General features: G+C 38.9%; 2 long non-coding RNA genes across 4 annotated transcripts; both read right to left on the reverse strand.

Moving 5' to 3' along the window:
• Nucleotides 1-1,906: 1,906 nt before the first annotated feature.
• On the reverse strand, nt 1,907-2,755 carry LOC113286218. Of its 2 annotated transcripts, none has more exons than XR_003329180.1 (3): nt 2,586-2,755; nt 2,315-2,394; nt 1,907-2,053 (listed from the first exon to the last, which is right to left on the reverse strand). It is a non-coding gene; the product is annotated as an uncharacterized LOC113286218 (long non-coding RNA). The 2 variants fall into 2 exon arrangements; XR_003329174.1 differs by having other exon boundaries at nt 1,907-2,062.
• Nucleotides 2,756-2,876: 121 nt separating this feature from the next.
• On the reverse strand, nt 2,877-4,396 carry LOC113286206. Of its 2 annotated transcripts, none has more exons than XR_003329167.1 (5): nt 4,143-4,396; nt 3,893-4,002; nt 3,647-3,791; nt 3,153-3,286; nt 2,877-3,001 (listed from the first exon to the last, which is right to left on the reverse strand). It is a non-coding gene; the product is annotated as an uncharacterized LOC113286206 (long non-coding RNA). The 2 variants fall into 2 exon arrangements; XR_003329165.1 differs by having other exon boundaries at nt 2,877-3,004.
• Between the last annotated feature and the right edge of the window lie 2,445 nt (nt 4,397-6,841).

Genomic DNA, 6,841 nt, shown 5'->3' on the forward strand with positions numbered 1-6,841 from the left:
TGGACTGCCGAAGCAACTACAGCTTTTGAGATCATTAAGACGAAATTGTTATCAGCACCTATTCTAGCTCTTCCAGATTTTACTCAAGTTTTTGAACTTCATAGTGATGCTTCTAAGTTGGGCATTGGTGCTGTCTTGAGCCAACGCAACAAACCTATTGCCTTCTTCAGTGAAAAACTGGCTGGAGCTCGTCTACGTTATAGTACTTACGATGTGGAATTTTATGCAGTGGTTCAAGCAATCAAACACTGGAGACATTATCTTTTCCATAAAGAATTTGTTCTTTACACAGATCATGATGCTTTAAAACACCTGAACAGTCAAGATAAAATCTCAGCTCGTCACGCATCATGGATATCTTACTTGCAACAATTTACGTTTGTTATCAAACACACGTCAGGTGTTTCTAATCGAGTTGCTGATGCCCTGAGTCGTCGCCATTCTTTGCTGAGCGTTCTTCATGTATCAGTTCCGGGATTTTCCACCTTTGCTGATTTATATGAGTCTGATGACTTCTTTGGTCGAGTTCTTCTTGACGTACAGAATGGTCTTTCTCGAGATTTCACTATGCACGATGGCTTTCTTTTTCGAGACAGTCGTCTTTGCATTCCAGACTGCAGCCTCCGTCTTAAACTTGTTGCTGAAACACATAATGAAGGACACATTGGTCGCGACCGGACGTTGTATTTACTTTCTCAGTCTTATTTTTGGCCTGCATTGAGACGTGATGTTGAGCGTTTTGTCGAACGTTGCACAGTGTGTCAGACATCAAAAGGTCATTCCACGAATGCCGGTCTATACCTTCCTCTCCCTATTCCAACACAACCATGGACGGACATCAGTATGGACTTTGTGATGGGTCTTCCTCGTACACAAAAGGGTTTCGATTCAATCTTTGTCATTGTTGATCGTTTCTCCAAGATGGTGCACTTCATTCCATGTAAAAAGACTTCAGATGCAGTCCAAGTCGCAACACTTTTTTTTCGAGAGGTTTACAGACTCCATGGATTGCCAACTTCCATCGTTTCTGATCGGGATTCTCGATTCTTAGGACATTTTTGGAGGTCTTTATGGAAATTACTAGGAACCAGCCTTGACATGAGTTCCGCTTATCATCCTCAAACGGACGGTCAAACAGAAGTGACCAATAGATCTTTGGGGAATTTGCTTCGCTGCCTTGTGGGAGATTCTATTAAAACTTGGGACTCAAAGCTTCCTCAAGCAGAGTTTGCTCATAATCATTCACTTAATAGAAGTTCAGGGTTCAGTCCATTTCAGGTCGTTTATGGTCTTCTCCCTCGTGGTCCTTTGGATTTATCTACTCTTCCAGACCGTACACGTCTTCATGGTGTAGCTGATGATTTTGTAGACAACATTCATACGATTCATACGAAGGTTATTACCAATCTCGAGTCATCCTCCTCAAAGTACAAAGTTGCGTCTGATTCTCGTCGCCGTCGTGTTCTCTTCGAAGTAGGTGATCAAGTTTGGGTATTTCTCACTAAAGATCGAATGCCGGCTCATGCTTATAATAAACTCAAGGCAAAGAAAATAGGTCCTGTCACAGTTGTGGAACGAATTAATGACAATGCTTATCGCCTACAACTTCCAGCAAACATCAACACTTCGGATGTCTTCAATGTTCGTTATTTATCACGTTTTGTTCCACCAGACCCAGTTCCAGATTCGTGGTCGAATCCTTCTTCCCCGGCGGGACCTGATGCAGCATCTTGATACCTTTCCTAATTTTGGTCTTTTTAGATTTCCTTTTTCTTTTATAATTCCTTTTCTTAGATGTTTGATTTTTAGGAAAGATAGGTTCATATAAATAAGGGATTGTAAGATAGTTTTATTCATTCAGTTTTAAGAGATAATACACTAGAGTTTTCTCTAAAGCCTTGCATTGATTTGATTCTGTCATCAATTCAAGAGCCTTGCATCGAATTTGATTGAACTCTTCGATTCAAGAAGTCAGGTCTCTAGAAATTTAACCTATATTTCTAGATTGAGCTGAATCACCGTTGATACGCTGCGCCATAATCATTTCGAACATCTGTTAACACTAATAAACAAATTAACTCACTTCAGTATTCTACATTCCAGAAACAAAACCGATTTCCATCACTAACCAAAATTTCTCCCCTATAACACAAAGATCAAGAACAGACGAGCGAATTTGCTATTTGCTAATGCAAGTGAGACCATTATATTTTACATGGGTTGCTTCTAAATATCAGGCGAAGGAATGTACAGCAGTGGAAGAAGTGGAAAATATATAAGGAAAAGGTTAGAATGAAATAAGTAGATTATTAACCTTGACAGTTGGACTGTGCCGGTACGAGCATCCCAAGGAATCAAGGAAGAATCATTCCCCACACACACAACTCTTGAGTACTACAGTACATTTGAAAGTACAAGTATCAGAAAAAAAAACACATTCACGAAACTGTAAGGAGAGATAATAATCATGTCAAGTAATGTTGTCATCACCTGAAGCTCACACGCATCACCACAAGAAAGGTAAAACCATACACAAACATAAAATCAGAAATAAAGAAAATAACAATATGTTCACCTCTACTAACCTAAGCTAGCAGTTCAATTCATCGTGCAACAGGAAATAGGCAAATATGAGCTCTAACTAGGATACATGAATCGTCCATTAGAACACTGAGACCCGACCTCTTATTTACTTGAAAAATGTAGCTTTTATCTGCCCACCACATTGACTCAGGCTATCTGATCAGTTCACAGTTCACTTGAAGAAGCAAAAACAAATTAAGTTAGAGAGTTATTAACCTGGCTATAATTTACATGATCAATTAGATGTTGAAACTTAAATCAGAAAATGGGAGAAAAAATGAGATCATGCCTGTTGTTGATAGTTCCATATCCAGGACCGCGTTGGTTAGAATGCATGTTAGGATCCTGAGCAGCTGACTATGGGCTTCATAGCCTCCATTGGATCCATACATATTACCAGCTTGTGGCTGCCTAATTGCTGCTTTAGTTGCCAAAACAAACAAATAAACGTAAGTGCTTAAAAGAGCAAAGGACTGACCTCAAGGTACTAACTGCATACATCCTAATAAGCCGGAATATGGCTCATAAATTCAAACATTAGCTAGTTAATTGAAACTGGGGATTTTTACCGCTTTTGAAATGAGACTGGACTTGTTGCTGCTGTGATTTGACACTGAATATTTCTCCTTAACTTGTTGCGTCTTACACAGTAACAACTTCAAAGATTGTTGGAAGTTCATTCATCAAGTGAAATAAATGCTTCCTGCACCAAAAATACAAACGGTGAGTTCACTAAGTTCATAACTACATGTTACCAGCATTCTAAAAGGAAAAGAGCAGGGAATAGAGCACATGAGATAGGCATGAAAACTTGAAAGGTAACTGCAAGTCTCCAACAGCTCAAATAACTACAGCATATGGGCAAACTCATATACCTCTACAAACACTAACAATTTTTTAATCAGATTCTCTAAACAGGAAAATTCGGTCAAATCAGTACACAAAAAATCAAGAAAACAAAACCTGAAATTCTTGATAATCAGTTTAGTTATATGAAGTAATAAGAGTCTGCAAGCTTTCTTTTCCTACAAAAGAAGAATAATAAAACCCTAAATTCACTCACTCAGTTTTCACAGCACACCCAATTCCTGCATCATCAGCATGTCATAATACATAAGAGGATATGAAAACTTCAAGTGAATAAACAGCTCCTGAAACTAATCCAACAAGAACTTTCAATTTCTTTCCCTATTAGAGATCCTTTCATGCTGGATTCAACCAAAAGCAAAAACGAAACAACATCAATTCATGATATAAGAATACCCTTGAGACCCAAATTGAAGGGAAAAAAATAAACTAATTAACTCACCTCACAAAACAGACAAGCAATGTAACGAGCAATCTTAATAGAAAACTCAGTCATCTTCTACTTTATCACCACCATGATACCATCATCATCAGTTGAACTAAACCGCTACCCTAATCAAGAAAAAAATAACACTTCAATCGAAACAATTACCAGGAAAAGCAAGAGCCTGAAAATTTACCCTAACCATAATATGAAAAGTTAAATTTCTGTAATTGAAGATGATGAAGAAGATTGAGTAATAGATAATTACCCAAATTAATCGCCAGAAGGATTTTATTATTGAAAACGCAAGAGAAAGAGGAGAGTTCGGCTTTATCTGGATCTGGATCCATTGTAGAAGAAGAAGATAATAGAGGTATTGACTTTCATATCACCTTCCAGATATGGATTTACTGTAAAAGAAGGAGATGATGGAGGTACATCGAGAGCTAAATGTTTAAATTTGCAGAGAGAAAAATACCAAGAGAAAGAGGTGAGTTCGACTGTGAAAAGAGGTGCAAGAGAGAGAGACAAAGATAATGAAAGAGATGAGGTTATTTCGGTTACAATAGAGAGAGGTGGATATTTAATCCCATCCGTAGGCCAGTATAAAATCCCAATCTCGAGGAAAACATCTACCAGCAGAAAGATCGAGTATCATCAGTCGAGGAATCGGTCATGACTAAGGGCTAAAGTTGTAATAAATTTTGTCAACCAACGACCAACTTTAACAGCTTATGAACTTTTCTTAAATCCTGGACGGTCTTGACCGGTCAAAGTACGATGGACTGTCATTGAGGGTCGTGGCTGTGGGTTGGGAATACCCCATTCTCCACTAGTGCATTATCGCAACATCACGATTGAAATGCATGACTTTGGTATAGTCATGACTTAGGATACTCCTGACATCAGACCGTCTTTTTAGACAAGGCATCCTCTTCACGCATCTTTGAAACCAGCACTTTAAGCATCACTTTCTCTTTCAAACTGCTACGCTTTAATGCGGAGGAAAAAACATCATGTTCTTCCAAACAATGAGTTACTCTTAACTCATTTACTTGATGGACTTACATCTTCATTCTTGATGCGTTACTCCATGCTATCGTTGCCATATGCCATTGCACTTCCGCATAACTCTCAACAGCAAACTCAACTATGCCACCAACTCTATTTGCTTCTTTCACTTTCAGCGTCTTTTATTGCATATTTTGGCTTAATATGCTATGTATCATCTTTCACGCGAACTAGCTTTACTTTGAATGAAAGAGGCAAGATCTTTCACTTCAAATACCCTCATTCACTACTACCTTACATAGACAGACTTCATTCCAACACCAAGGTCCACTCGACCCAAACTAAAAATATACTCAAACTTGAGCAAATAGTCGCGCCAAATGATTGCAACTTGTAAGACCTCACAAGCCTTGCAATACTGACTTCAACTTCGCTTCTAAGCAACAAAGGAAGCGATACAACACCTACTGTCCCCAATGTAGCAATTCACTTTGCCACATGCACTCTCCCAACTATCAACGTTCTTATGCAACTCCCATAACGAAGCACAATATAATTGACACTTAGTTGAATACTCCTTTTAGACTGATGCTATCATTTTGCTTTAGCTTTCATGAAGATTTCTCTAATAATGGCCACATGCCATCTTTATGCATCACCACCACTTTGTCCTTGTTTCTCCATGCATCTACAATTCGCCTAACTTGCATCTCCTACCGCATCATGCATTCTGGCCATGCCCAAATCTCATTTGGCGCACGCTACTGCTGCATACATGCTATGCCAAGTAGCACCCAAATCTTGACACAAACTTGTGCACCTTTGCACAACTGGAACGGACTTAACTTGGTGATTCTGACCATCACCATAGAGCTCAGCAAAGTCATATCACTCAATGACTTCCGCGGATAAACATTTTGGACAGTTGAAAATAAGGCCATAGTCCTTTCAAATGAGGCGCCACTGCCTACGTTCCATGAAGCAAGAATGCCGCATTCTTCTTCAAACTTGGAACTCCTTTTTACTGCCCATGGGCAACTGGTTACTCTTGTGTTTCCCCTTCTTCAAAATCAGATTTGTAGCAATACTGATTTGTAGTTGACAAGAACATCCGCTTGTGGTTATGATAAAATGCAGGTCTTTGGACATCCTTGTCCAAGCATATTGATCCCACTAAAAAACTCAGGTACAAGCACACTCCTTGTGCTCATCTAGCAACAATGAAGAACTCTTTGCAAGCTCAAGACCGTGGTGTATCGGTTTTCCCCTAACTTGCGCTTGTGTCTTCAGCCTTTCCATAAGCTTTATGCTAGATAAGAATTTTCCATCCAATTCTTCTTTTATGGCATCACATTGCCACAAAAATGCTGGTTCACAACCAGACTTTGCATTACCACCAAGGTACATGCATTCGAGAGAGATAACTATAATCTTCCATCACCTGGCTACAACGAAAACACCTTCAATATATCGCGTAGACATGTTCTTCATCTACTTTGCCACTGCAAAGACCATCAACTTCTTTGTATTCAGGAATTTCCCCTAAAATTCCCATTACTACTTGTAATGTACTTGCTACTGATGACACTACGAAAGAATGCATTCCAAATGCATAATCTTCGCATACTTGTGAGAAACATGGACTTTAAACACCTGAATTGCACCATAGAAGTCAGCATAGTCCATAGTTTTGTCATGCCATCACTTGAAAACCCGATTTTCAATGACTCTTGCACGTTCGTCTAACACTTTGGCATGGAATTTTGACACCTTTGTCATAAACTTTCATGGCATGCTGCTACTACAAGCTTCAAAGTTCCTTCCAATTGATCTTTCCACACAAGATCAACTTCTTCTAGTCTCCATACTAATGAAACCCAAACAATTCACCACTGAATTTGACAAAAAAATGACCTTAACTTGAGTAAAAGAGAGAAAAATCAGCAATTGTGTCCT

The sequence above is a fragment of the Papaver somniferum genome, chromosome 1 (genome assembly GCF_003573695.1).
Source record: "Papaver somniferum cultivar HN1 chromosome 1, ASM357369v1, whole genome shotgun sequence".
NCBI classification, from domain to species: Eukaryota; Viridiplantae; Streptophyta; class Magnoliopsida; order Ranunculales; family Papaveraceae; genus Papaver; species Papaver somniferum.